We start from the raw sequence: 14,512 nt of genomic DNA on the forward strand, positions 1-14,512 counted from the left end.
ACTCACCTTTTATATTTTTGATAGACTCACAATAAGATAAAGTCATGGTCAACAGAAATATTTCTAGAGTACAGGTATTATTTTCAAGCCATTGAAATTCCCTAATGCCTTGGACTAATGGGATGTCCAAAACATTGTGACACATTTGGGACTTAAGGGAACCCATTGATGTGAATGAATGTTTGGTGTTATCTATATGGCTGAACTACACGTTACTCCATTGAAAAATCATGAACCCTCTAATTATGACTTGATTATTGTAATTTGGATTTACCAACTAATTAAATGAAACTAATTTAAAAACTAGTCTAATAACTAATTTAACAACTAGTTGAATCCTAAATAAGAACATTATAGAATCCATTGACATGAAACAAAGGGAACAAATACAAATAGTGGGGGTAATAGTCCACAAATTATTACTTGCACAAAACCTAGAACAACTCTAAGAGATTAAGCATAGATGAAAAGTCGCCAAGAAATACATGCTTCAGATTTTTTTTGGAACTACATAGGATAACTAAGCATAGATGCTATAACCATGAAAAATGTCTACATATAGCAAGATATGTCCCTACAAGCTTCAAGAAAACTATGAACGTTTTAAAAATATATTACGACCAATCACAACATACAAGAGCATAAGAACACAAGCTAACAATATATCTATAAACATATGAATATATCACTTCACAATGCCAAAATAGAACAATTTGCATGATTTAAAAGGTTCTTATTACAAGATTTATCAAGGAATCTTAGCCTTATAACTTCTAAACTTCTATCCTTCCTAGATTACTTGGTTATCTATTTTTACATAATTTTATCTTCACCCTAAATAAGACAATTTTATCTTCATCCATAATTTTATCACTATGACCTGACCTGACCTCCTAGTTCCAGTTAACGAATTGGGGCCTTAAAACTGAACACAAACTAACATCCTTCAAGGACTACAAATCACCCAAGAGCTGAAGGAACACCCCAGGTGGTCAATCCCTGAGTTGAAACCTTGTTTCATTGACCTAGGCCTATAATAGCACTCTTACCACTGCATGCATGCGGTTGTGAGCCTCCAACCACACTCACAATCCTTGCTCCATGTGGTTATGACCCCAGTTCTCTAGTTTTGTGCCTGCGGTCCCAGGATCTGAGCCACTTTTCTAGGCTAGTCTCCATACCACTACCCAGAACTTCTTGTAACTTTCCAAAAACATATTTCTCACAATGACAATGTTAATCATTCAAACTTGAATGTAGAACTTGGCCTAGACTACCTAGAACACACTAGACATTTCGTAAAATACATGGAGAACATGTAAGCTACATGTCATGAATGCGTATCTGATCATAAGAGTCTGAGATTCATCTAAGAATCACCGAGAAGGATTTATGCCCTCTCCACATAGCCATAACAACACTTATTAGTCCATATATTCATCAACCATTTGATAACTAAACAAATCATGACATGAGCCATAGATAACAATTATCATGTAACCAACAAATATCCAATATAGAAACCATGGAAACTCAGCCATAATATAACCAAAATAATCACTACAAGTATACATGAATCACATTAGAACAATACCAACCAAGTTAGGGACTTCCACATACAACCCGACCATAGATTGGGTTGAACCAAATCTCTCTTTAATCCAATCACCCCCACACCATATTCCAAGAATGAATGTTAGGTTTTCTAAAATAGAGATTCTCCTAAAATGGAGGAGAATTTTGTAGTGGTTGGGGAGAGGTGAGGTGGTAAACATGTGAGTGATTAGAAGTTGAGGAAATCCATAAGTCAATAAAAATTGATAGAAAAGCCAGGGTACCAATATTTAGATGTTAGGTTTATGATGCCTTATGGGAGGGTGTTAGAAAATATAATAGCCAAAACTCAAAGGAAAGTAAAACAAAGGACATTAGAGAATTGTGTTTAGGAAAACTTGATATGGGAAAGGTTTTGAGTGCTATACTAGGCAATTCATATTTTGACAGTAAGTAGAACAAGCACCAACTCAACAACAATTTCTAAAATTATGGAGGTAAGTGTCAAAAACAATGGCAAGACCTTAATGGAGAGTCAAAAAAGGGGTATGGGAGTCCAAGTGAGCTCTTAATTGATTCCTGAGGAATTTTTAGCATAAATGGAAATGTTATGAAACAATATATGTTTCTCTTCTCTTAGGGAGGATGACTTCTTATTCCTCGAGAATTTCCTTTTTTATTTTTCTAAGTATACACTAAAACATTGGAAGAAGTTAATTTTCCTTATAAGCATTCCAAAATATATCCAAACACCCTTCTATATAGAACCTATGATCATGTCTTTAATCTTTTCTCAATGGAGGGCTAAATAGAATGAGAGAAAATGGGACCTTGTTCAATTTTACTCTCTCAACATTTCATTTGATGTAAATTTGATTCAAATGTTTATATGCTAAGAACATTCACTCTATGTTTCTCATTGTGCTCTATGTAGATGATCTACTAATCATAGGTAGTATAGCTCCTTCCATTGCTACAGTCAAAACCACTTTGCCTGACAGGTTTTCCATGACAAATATGGGTCTGTTACACTTCTTCCTTAGAATATAAATGAACCAAAATAATACAAGGATCAAAATTTCTTAGTCCGATTATGCTAGAGATCTCATAGTTCGCTTTCACATGACCAACTACAAGTCAGCATGTACACCTTTATTATCGGGGGTACACCTTGAGGATGGAAAGAATACATCATTGGTTGATTGCACCATATAAAAACAACTTGTTGAGAGTCTCCTCTATCTCACTCACTCTCATTTCCAAAAGGCACAATTTCCAAATACATGGAAGAACCATGTAGAATAATAAATCAAATTAACACACATAAAAAAAAAACCAAAAAACATAGAAATGGCGAAAAAGGCCTCAGCCTCACTGTATTCCTCTCATGATGCAATCCAATTTACAAATAATGATAATAGTAAAAATAAATACATGAGGAAGTTTTGTTAGAAAATTATATATTACGGAGCAATGGAACACATAAAATATTGCAGAAATATAAACACAGAAAACGCACAAAACAAGAGAGACACAGATATACGTGGTTCACCCAGTTTGGGCTACGTCCACTCCGAACAGCCATTCCTTCCCTTTTATTATCCAGCAAAATGAAGAGACACAACCTACAGCAAATCCGCTGTAATATCCTCTGTTTTCTCTCACAGTCTCACCTCTCTGTTTCTCACTCACAGAATACACATCTATCACACAGCCTCAAATACAATACCCTCATACAAAGAGAGGGGTTGCCTTCTAGGGAAAAAAACCCTAAACTAAACATAAGTTCTACCGTCAGATCATCCGCCTAATGAACGGCCCAGATTGACTAGAAATTACTATACTTTTACAAGGAAATTTTACAGTTGTTTTTAGCTTCGGGGGCAGTGCCAGGGGGGGGCTCCCAAAGGTCGCAGCCGCCCCCCCTGGACCCCCCCTGCAGCGAACATTTTACGGGCGGCGTTGCCGCCCCCATTTCGAGCTGGGGTCCTATGTGGCGATACCTTTGAATATAGAAGATAATCAAGCTCCACACCCAACAATCTCCCACTTGGAGACTGATTGTAGAAACTCCACCGCTGCTCCATTTGCTGGACAATGACTCCTCTTTGGACCTGGCTGTTTCTCATCTTCATCGTCATCCTTGAAGACCAACTGAAACTGAGCATATTCTCAGTTTCTCCCTGGTTACAACTTTTGTTAGCATATCTGCAGGATTCTGGCTAGTGTGTATCTTTTCCAGCTTCAACTCTCCATCTTCCAACACTGATCGTATGAAATGATACTTGAGCTGTATGTGTTTAGTCCTGGAATGAAACGCTGAGTTCTTTGCAAGATGAATGGCACTTTGGCTATCACTGTATAACGTGCCCATATCATGCTCCTTACCCAATTCACCCATAAACCTTTGTAACCAAATCATTTCTTTACTAGCCTCTGTAGCAGCAACATACTCTGCTTCTGTTGTTGAAAGTGCAACAACACTTTGGATTTTTGAAACCCAACTGACAGTTGTTCCTCCAACAGTAAATACATATCCTGTAGTGCTCCTCCTGTTATCTCTGTCACCTGCCATATCTGCATCAACATATCCTTGTAGGGAGATGTTTGAACCACCAAAGCATAATGCTTGATTTGTGGTACCTTTCAAATATCTGAGAATCCATTTCACTGCCATCCAATGTTCCTTTCCTGGATTGTTCATGTACCTGCTTACAACTCCCACTGCATGTGCAATATCAGGCCTTGTGCAGACCATTGCATACATTAAGCTTCCAACCGCTGATGCATATGGAACTTTAGACATATAATCCATGTCTTCTTGGGTCTTTGGGCACATTTCCTTGCTAAGTTTGAAATGGCTAGCAAAAGGTGTACTAACTGGTTTTTCATTGTGCATGTTAAATCTTTTCAACACCTTTTGTATGTACTCATTCTGAGACAATGTTAATTTACGATTTTTCCTGTCTCTAGTTATTCTCATACCAAGGATTTGTTTTGCAGCTCCCAAATCCTTCATTGCAAATGAATTTGCCAATTTTCTTTTGAGCACATTTATTTCCTGCATGTTAGATCCTGCAACAAGCATGTCATCTACATACAATAACAATATAATATAGCTGCCATCATTTTGCTTTTTCAAATAAACACAATGATCAGAGTGACATCTAGTATAACCTTGTTCAGACATAAACTTGTCAAATTTTAGATACCACTGCCTTGGAGCCTGTTTTAAGCCATACAAGCTCTTCTTCAACCTGCACACTAGTTTCTCCTTCCCTTTCACCTCATATCCTTGTGGCTGCTGCATATATATCTCTTCCTCCAAATCCCCATGGAGAAAGGTTGTCTTTACATCTAACTGCTCAAGATGCAAATCTTCAGCTGCTACAAGACTTAAAATAGTTCTGATTGAAGTCATTTTAACAACAGGAGAAAATATTTCATCAAAATCAATACCTTTCTTCTGTGCAAACCCCTTCACCACAAGTCTAGCTTTATACCTCTGTTTTCCTCCATCTTCTTCCTTCAGCCTGTAAACCCATTTATTCTTCAATGGCGTTTTTCCTACAGGCAACCTGACTAAATCCCAAGTCTGGTTATGCATTAAGGAGTCCATCTCTTCTTCCATGGCTACCTCCCACTTCTTCCTTCTTTCAACCTACATTGCTTCTTCATAACATTCGGGTTCACCGGAATCAGTCAGCAATAAATAATATAATGAAGGAGAGTATCGTTCAGGGCGTCTACTTATCCTGGTAGATCTTCTAACACCACTTTCAGGTGTTTCGAGTGCCTGTTGTTGTTGTGGTGGTTGCTGTTGTTGTGGTTGTTGATTATTATTATTTTCAGGCACCTTTACTTTTCCAGTGATTTCATCAAAGACTGTGTATTCCTTGTTTTCCTTTTCCTGTTTCTTTTCCTGCAACTGATTCTTATACAAGACCTTTTCATTGAATATTACATCTCTGCTCCTAATGATTTTGTGATTTTCGTAATCATATAAGCGATAACCAAAATCATTAACACCATATCCAATAAAGGTACATTTCTTTGACTTTGCCTCAAGCTTTATTCTATTTTCTTTATCAATATGGACAAAGGCCTCACAACCAAAAGGCTTTAAAATAGAGTAGTTTACCTTTTTACCTGTCCATGCTTCCTCTGGAACACCACCATCCAAGGAACTTGAAGGCCCTCTGCTTATTAGATAAACAGCAGTATCTACAGCATCTGCCCAAAACTGTAAAGGCAATCCTGCATGCAATCTCATGCACCTTGCACGCTCCATGATTGTTCTGTTCATCCTTTCTGACACACCATTTTCTTGTGGTGTTCTTGGAACTGTCTTCTCTCTGCAAATTCCATGCTCTGAACAATACCTATCAAACTCTTTGCTGCAATATTCACCTCCATTGTCTGATCTAAGACACTTCAATTTCTTTCCTGTCTCAATCTCAACCAAAGCTTTCCATTTCTTGAAAGTATCAAATACATCAGATTTATTCTTAATAAATCCAAGTTTTTCTAGTTGCATCATCAATAAAAGTAACATAATAACGAGAGCCACCAAGAGATGATACCTGAGCAGGTCCCCATACATCTGTATGCACAAGCTCTAATTTTTCATTCTTCTTTTCTTTCCCAACTCTGAGAAATCTGACTCTCTTCTGTTTTCCATAAATGCAATTCTCACAGAAGTCCAAATCAACATTCTTCAAACCCGGCAACAAATTCCTTGAGTGAAGAATCTTCATCCCCTTTTCACTCATGTGTCCGAGCCTATGATGCCATAATGCTGCATCTGATCCTTTGGAAGTTAAAGCATTAACAGAGTTAGAAATACCATTGCATAAATACAATGTACCAACCTTTTCGCCTTTTTCTATTACCAGGGCTCCTTTGGTTACCTTCCAAGCTTTATCTGTGAAAGTTGTCACACAACCTTCACCGCCTAACTGCCCTGTTGAAATCAGATTTTTCTTTAGATCTGGAACATGCCTTACCTCCTTTAATAGCCATTGGTTTCCATTCTGCTGTTTTACAAGAACCTTACCCATTCCAACGATTTTACAAGGTTTATCATCACCCAGACGAACTTGTCCAAAATCTCCTTGAACATAGTCATGAAAGTATTTCTTATCAGGTGTGGCATGGAATGAAGCCCCTGAATCTACCACCCAGGGATCAGTAATATTTTCAAAAGAAAGAATCAAAGCATCTTGTAACACCTCACCTGTCACATTTGCTTCATGATTGTTTTCTTGCTGTGCATCTCCTTCTTTTCCCTTCCGAGATCTACAGTCTTTCTTTAGGTGTCCTTTCTTTCCACATTTCCAGCACACTATCCCCGATCTGGACTTGGATCTGCCTTTCCTTGATTTACTGCGATATCCTGAGCTCTTTCCTCTTTCCATTTTTCTTCCTCTAGACTCTGCACTCAAAGCATTTCCTGATGTCTCACCGGAGCTTTTCCGTCGCATTTCCTCGCTAAGGATAGCACCGACAACATCATCAAACTTTAAAGTACTAGATCCAGAAACGGAGTTACTAATGGCCATTACCAAACCATTCCAACTTTCTGGTAATGAGCACAAGAATAACAGAGCTCTAACTTCATCATCAAAGTTTACCCCTACAGAACTTAACTGACTTGTAACTGTATTAAAATCATTTAAATGGTTTGCAACAGATCCACCTTCCGACATATTCATATTAAATAACCGTTTCATAAGAAATACCTTGTTTGAGGCCGAGGGTTTTTCATATAGTTTCGACAACATCTGCATCAAACCCTCTGTCGTGGTTTCCTTCGAAATATTGAAGGCGACTGATGCAGCAAGGCACAACCGTATTGTTCTGAGTGCCTTTCTATCGAGAAGGTTCCATTCTTCGTCTTTCATACCCGTCGACATCTTTGTTTTTCCGCCCAATGGTAGGTATAGATCTTTCTGATACAGATAATCTTCCATCTGCATCTTCCACAGCGAGAAGTTTTGGCCGTTAAATTTCTCGACCCTAAACTTACCATCTTCCGCCATTGCTCCCACTCGAACCAGGAACCCTTCTTTCCTGCGAGTTTATCAGCCAAATAGACTTTCGGCTCTGATACCAGTTGTTAGAAAATTATATATTACGGAGCAACGGAACACATAAAATATTGCAGAAATATAAACACAGAAAACGCACAAAACAAGAGAGACACAGATATACGTGGTTCACCCAATTTTGGCTACGTCCCCTCCGAACAGCCAGTCCTTCCCTTTTATTATCCAGCAAAATGAAGAGACACAACCTACAGCAAATCCGCGGTAATATCCTCTGTTTTCTCTCACAGTCTCACCTCTCTGTTTCTCACTCATAGAATACACATCTATCACACAGCCTCAAATACAATACCCTCATACAAAGAGAGGGGTTGCCTTCTAGGGCAAAAAACCCTAAACTAAACATAAGTTCTACCGTCAGATCATTCGCCTAATGAACGGCCCAGATTGACTAGAAATTACTATACTTTTACAAGGCAATTTTACAGCTGTTTTTAGCTTCGGGGGCGCTGCCCCCGAAACCCCCCGCCAGGGGGGGGCTCCCACACCCAACAAGTTTCTCTCAAGATAGTATGTTTATGTTGGACACTATGGTTGAGCAAATTTCTCAACCAAATACTAATCTAGGAGCCTAACTAGTTGGAGAGAATCTCTCAACCAACTAGGCCTAAACTGACTCCTCCCATGAGGAACAAACACAATCTAGAAAGGTAGGATTAAATCATAACTTTCATGATTTTAATTAATTTAATTAAACCCATGGGGCTTTGGATTGACGGAGAATTGGTACACTGTTAAGGCACTCCTTGCGATAGGTCACCGGTTCAAATCTCCGTGGGTACTTAGGTTAGTCTAAAAAAAAAAAAAAATTAATTATTTTGGACTTAGAATTGTTTTCATCACATGAGAGTGAGGCTAACATCACCCCCCCCCCCCCCCCTCAATGATAAGTCCAAAATAAGAACGAGGAACCATCTTCCAAGTTCTCATGTTGATCCTCAAAAACGCTGCCTGAAAAACTACCAAAGTTGGATGCTGAAGAAACTGCAATATGAAGAGACCATGAGTCAGCTGCATGTCTGATTCATCTCTGAATGTCGCTTGACAACTCCATCACATGCAAAGCTGCAAAAGGATCCAATTGTCCTTTGCTTGAAATCATCATCTTGTGTCCACTGACTTGGAAACATCAGTTGTATTTGTATTGTTCATAGACTTGGAATCATCACTCTTCTCTAGCAACTCATTTCTTTATAGTTGCGACTCCAGTTGAAGGAACTTAATAATTTCATGTGCATGGTGAAGATGCACCTGAATATCAGCAAGAGTTGTTTTGTTGATGTTCACCGTGTCACCAGCTGATGATAAAATCAAATTGTTAATAATTTGGGACAGTTGAATGTGTGTCACCATGTTAGCTTGCTTCACTTTGAATTCAGGCCTTCTTGTACGGTTGCTTATTGCAGATGCTTTAAACATTTTCTGGAGTTTTATAACTTGGTTACTTGAACTCTTTATTTCATGCACGCTTGATGACAATTGTTTTGCTTGAATGCTTCACTGACACTTTGTGAATGCTTCAATCAACTTCACACTGGCTCGTTTGTTGTAGATGTCATGCTTTGAACTTTCGCACTTGATTTTGACACACTCGCTTGCTTGGTTGTTTGAATGACACGCTCCCTTGATTTATTTCTTATTGCACTTGCGTTAAACACTGGCTTGATTTGATGCTCACTTGAAGAATAGAATACTAGAATTCACACTTGTTTGATGATGATTGCTTGCTAGATGGCTTGCTTGAACTTGCTTGATTGATTACTGACACTTTGTGCTTTCTTTAATGTACTCATTGAATGTGCTAATTTTAAAAAAGGAAGGGTGTCGAACACTGTCGAAAATGCACCCAAGAGACAAATGACAAGTTCAATCTTGATGACTCAGTTGAAGACTTACTTGACTTAATGTATTCACCTTAACAATTCAAATTAGGGTGTCGGTTACAAATGAGAATGCACCTGTACAATTCAGTTAAAAAATGTTTATCTGCAAGTGATACAAAAAGTGTTGATGATGTTGATGTCGTCTTGGCTTGAAATTCTTGATTTTGTAGCATCCTTAACTTGATTGCTTTGATTACATGATGTGAAATGTGCTTGCTTGGAATATCATCTTATCAAGTTGATGATATGACGCTTTGTGCTTGTGTACTTAAGCTTGATTACAAGAGCTTGATTAAGCATTCTTATACTTAAGCTTGCTTATGTGCATGTATTTGTTTGAGCATAATACAAAGAGAGCGTTTTGATAATCTGAACACAAGTCATGCACACGAATTCATGACACACGGCGTACCTAAGATCCCCTTATTCAATTTCGGGCAGATCTAGGACACAAGCACCACAAAAATTATGATTTTATTAATTACTAGAGTACATCATTCTTCAATGTCACAACTTTGTCGTGGAAACTTCTCAACGAGAATGTCACACTTGCAAACTTTGCAAGCAAATTGTCTTCAAAAATTGCCTGCACTGACTCAATCGCTCTAAAAGTAAAATATTACTTTGAATTACAATAATGACTTTCACTTATCACTCCAAATACAAAAATTCACTTATGACTTCAAGTATGACTAAATGAAGTTCACCTTACCATTCCAAAAAAAAGTTATACAAATTAAAAAGCATGCCCTTATTACTCCATTAACTTTATCATGATTGCAAATCTTTAAAAAAAAATCTTTCATAACCTCATCTCTCAAAAAGCTCCATAAAAACTCTACTTTATCATCCCACTTAAAAATGAATTTAGCATCCTTTTATGATATCACTTTATAAAAGGTGAATTCATATTTAGTTCTAAACTTTTAATTTAATGGATGCATGTAAAAAAGAAATATAAAGTGTAGGAAATCAGGAGAGTGATGCGGATGTTGCTCTAGAAGCATGTGAATTCTGGTCTGCATTTTGTGAAGCTCGTCTTCCTCCAGAGATACTGAGGGAATTTCTCTCACCCTTGATTGTGGTATTGTTGATGAACATGGTAAATGCAGATGATGATAAAGCACTTGTTGATGCAGAGGTGGATGAAACTGTGCCTGACAGTGATCAGGATTTGAAACCTAGATTTCGCACTTCACGATCTCATGGAGCAGATGGCGTTGAGGAGGAAGAAGATGAAGATGACATTATAAATTCCTGGAATTTGAGAAAATGCAGTGTTGTCAAGCTTGATGTACTCTCTACTGTATTTGATGATGAAATTCTCCCCATTCTAATGCCTTTAGTACAGGCCAAGTTGTCCAATGTTGACATTTCTTGGAAGGAAAGGGAAGTTGTTGTTTTGGCACTGGGTGCAATTGCGAAAGGCTGTATCAATGGTCTTTTCCACACTTACGAGAGATAGTTGCATTTCTTGTACCTCTCCTTGATGATAAATTTCCTTTAGTGTGGAGCATCACATGCTGGACCCTTTCTCGCTACAGCAAATGGATTGTTCAGGGTGCAGGACATCTATAAGGGCATGATCAATTTGATAAGGTGCTTACTGGTCTTCTCAGACGGATTTTAGATAGCAACAAGAGAGTCCAGGAGGCTGCTTGTTCGGCCTTTTCTACTCTTGAAGAGGAGGCTAAAGAAGAGTTGGTACCTCAGTCAGTACACTTGTAGATGTTGTTGGAGCAAGCTCAATCAAGCTAAATATCTTGAGATTAAGATTCCACCACTGATTGCAAAGTGGAAGCAACACTCAAACTTTGACAGGGATCTTTTTCTGTTGTTTGATTCCAATTGCACATTCCCTTTGATTATTGCAAAGAGATTGAAGCCATATGTCTCACATCCTTGCAGGAACATTACACGGTGATGATTTGTGATCGCAATTTCCTCAGGTTCTCTGTGATGAACTAATTCAATGTCATTTGTTGGATAATCCAATTACTGTGTTACACCTCACGCTGGAAACCAGTCATCCCATCTATCGTCTTTGGGTCGCAATTTTTGGGTGAATATTGCGACAAGTCATACCAAACCAGAGCTCCTTCTCCTCAATTTGCTTCTCACCCTTTCACAGATCTCTATAACGAGACCTCAATTCCATCCTTCAAGATCTGATTTTCAACTACTGTAATTGATGCAGAATGTTCCTTGCTTGTGCTTTTCTTCTCTATGAACGATTCCCTTCCTTTACAAAAAACTATTCCCATTCTCCAACATATTTCCTATACACTTAATTTCCACACAAATCTCAAGAGAGGTCTCAAATTCCTCAGACATTGTACACACCAGCAGAGGTCATTGTCTCCTCTAGACAATTGAACCTTCAGTAACCAATAGTGCATAGCTTCAAACCATGGCTCTGATACCACATGTAGAATAATAAATAAAATCAACACACATAAAAAGTACCAAAAAACATAGAAATGGCGGAAAAGGCCTCGGCATCATTGTATTCCTCTCATGATGCAATATAATGTACAAATAATGATAATATTACAAATAAATACATGAGGAAGTTTGTCTCAAGATAGTACGTTTATCTTGGACACTGTGGTTGAGAAAATTTCTCAACCAAACACTAATCTAGGAGCCTAACTAGTTGGAGAGAATCTCTCAACCAACTAGGCCTAAACTGACTCCTACCCATGAGGAACAAACTCAATCTAGAAAGCTAGGATTAAATCCTAACTTTCATGATTTTAATTAATTTAATTATTTTGGACTTAGAATTGTTTTCATCACATGAGAGTGAGGCTAACAAACCACATGCACTGCATTGGAAAGGTCCAAGTGCATACTCAGATATGTCCAGGGCACTATCAACTATAGGATTCATTATGTAGTAGGATGTAATTTTGATCTCATTGGCCACACTGACTCAAATAGGGTTGGCAATGGCGTTGCTCACAATTCCACTTCAAGATATGTTCTCAGTTTGGGTTATGGCCCCATTTGTTGGTCTAGCAAAAAGAAATCCATGATTGTTTCATCATTGGAAAAGGCCTGAATACAGAGGTGCATTCAACAAATGCCATTCAGGGCCATTTGGCTACAAAACTTCCCCACTAAGCTCGTATCATATTTCATCATTTTACAGAGATCCAATGTAGTAGAAATGAACTAAACACGTGAAGATCCACATGCACTACATTCAAGAATTCATACATGATGGAATCATCATGTTGCAACACTATGGAACTCCTAAACAGAGTACTGACATCTTCACAAAATTTTTCACTAAGCAGAAGTTTCACTTTTTGCAAAACCACCTTGGGTTGAAGGAAATAAATGCCTAGCACTTGTGTTTCTTTTTCAATATTGTATTTTGAGGGAAGGTTTTGTTCCCTTGTGGTTATTCATATTTTATCTTCTTGAATTTGTTCTATGTTACTTAAATGCATTGTAAAATGGCTACCTTACATGACTTCTTGCTAAAACCCATTCATTTTGTTTTCTCTAGTAGTGCTTTGGGGGGGTATTGGAGATAGAATACACCTAATTGCACTTCAGTTAACTAGGAATATCTCCATTTGCAAGATTGCATGGCCACTTAACTTGGACTAGGTGTTAGTTTTATTTAGTGCATAATCACATGTGCCTAGATTCATTATTAGGCTCATTACTATATCAGTTCAACCATGTAGAATATATTCATTAAATTTCTCATAATTTTTTATAGAATTTATTAATATTTTTCTCTATCAATTTTCCTTTTTTTCTCCTTGCAAGTTTTGTTCATTGTTTTCTAATTATCCAAATCTATATAAGTTTAACTACATTTTCACATATTTCTGTTTGTTTTATTTTTATTTCAGTAATTAATTTATATATATATTTAACACTCCCATATTTGAATTTCATTTTTTTTTAATATAAAAGTTTATTCTCCAAACAAAAATATTTAAATCTAAGTTATAATATATCCAAAAAAATATGTAAGGCAACAAATTACATTACAAGATCAACCATAATTACCAAATTCGGTCATACTGTTGTTCGAAGTTCGGTATAGTGTACAACGTAGTAAGTTCATTGATTAATGAAGACAACAAAAAATTTTAATCAGAATTATAATTTTGTTGGGAATAATGCTTAATCTTGTTATGTAAATTTCTGACAAATTAGTCACCAGATTTTGTGTTCTTTGTGCAAAATTAGGGCAGCAAATTATTAGGGTGGTCAGTGCTCAAAATTAGCTTTTAGAAGATTGGTAGTGTCAGTAGATTTGTTTCAGAGTTGATTGATAATCATATTAGTAATAATTTTACTATATAACAATGTAGTTAATGGTTTAATTCAATATATGAGATTTACAGCAGGTTTGAGCTCACATAATGACTGTGTTTTATTTGTTAATTTTTGTATTATGTGTTTTTCTTCATAATTATGTTGGCTTGTCAGCTCGCTTAAAGAAGCCATTTCATATTCTACAAGTGGTATTGGAACAGGTAAAATTGTTTTGGGTTAAAGTTTTATTGTTGGAATTTCGCCAAAGTTAATCATGTCGAATTCTAACCAGATGCCTGTTCTGGAATTTGATGGGAACGATTATGATTATTGGTGCATTAAGATGCTAACCTTTTTTATTGGAAAAGACTTGTGAGAGATTTTTGAATCAGGTTATAAGGAGCCAGATGATTGGAATGCCCTTATAGCCAATGAAAGAATAACGAGAAAGGAAGCAAGGAATAAGAATGCTCAAGCTTTGTTTCACATTCAGATAGCTCTTGATAAGAGCTTATTTCCAAGAATATCATGAGCAAAAAATGCCAACGATGCCTGGGAGACTCTACAAGAAGCTTACCAAGGCAGTGATCAAGTTAGGGTGGTCAAGCTTTAGACATTGAAGTGAGAGTTCGAGAATTTGAAGATGAAAGAAGCTGGAAGTGTTAGTGACTATTGTGTGAGAGT

General features: G+C 37.2%; 1 pseudogene; it reads left to right on the top strand.

The window, feature by feature from the left end:
• The first annotated feature begins 10,643 nt into the window (after positions 1-10,643).
• LOC149146785 (transportin-1 pseudogene) lies at positions 10,644-11,009 on the top strand (annotated as a pseudogene).
• The last annotated feature ends 3,503 nt before the right edge of the window (positions 11,010-14,512 follow it).

The sequence above is a fragment of the Pinus tabuliformis genome, chromosome X (genome assembly GCF_031772625.1).
Source record: "Pinus tabuliformis cultivar Carrire ecotype Pingquan chromosome X, CPIR1, whole genome shotgun sequence".
Classification (NCBI taxonomy): Eukaryota; Viridiplantae; Streptophyta; class Pinopsida; order Pinales; family Pinaceae; genus Pinus; species Pinus tabuliformis.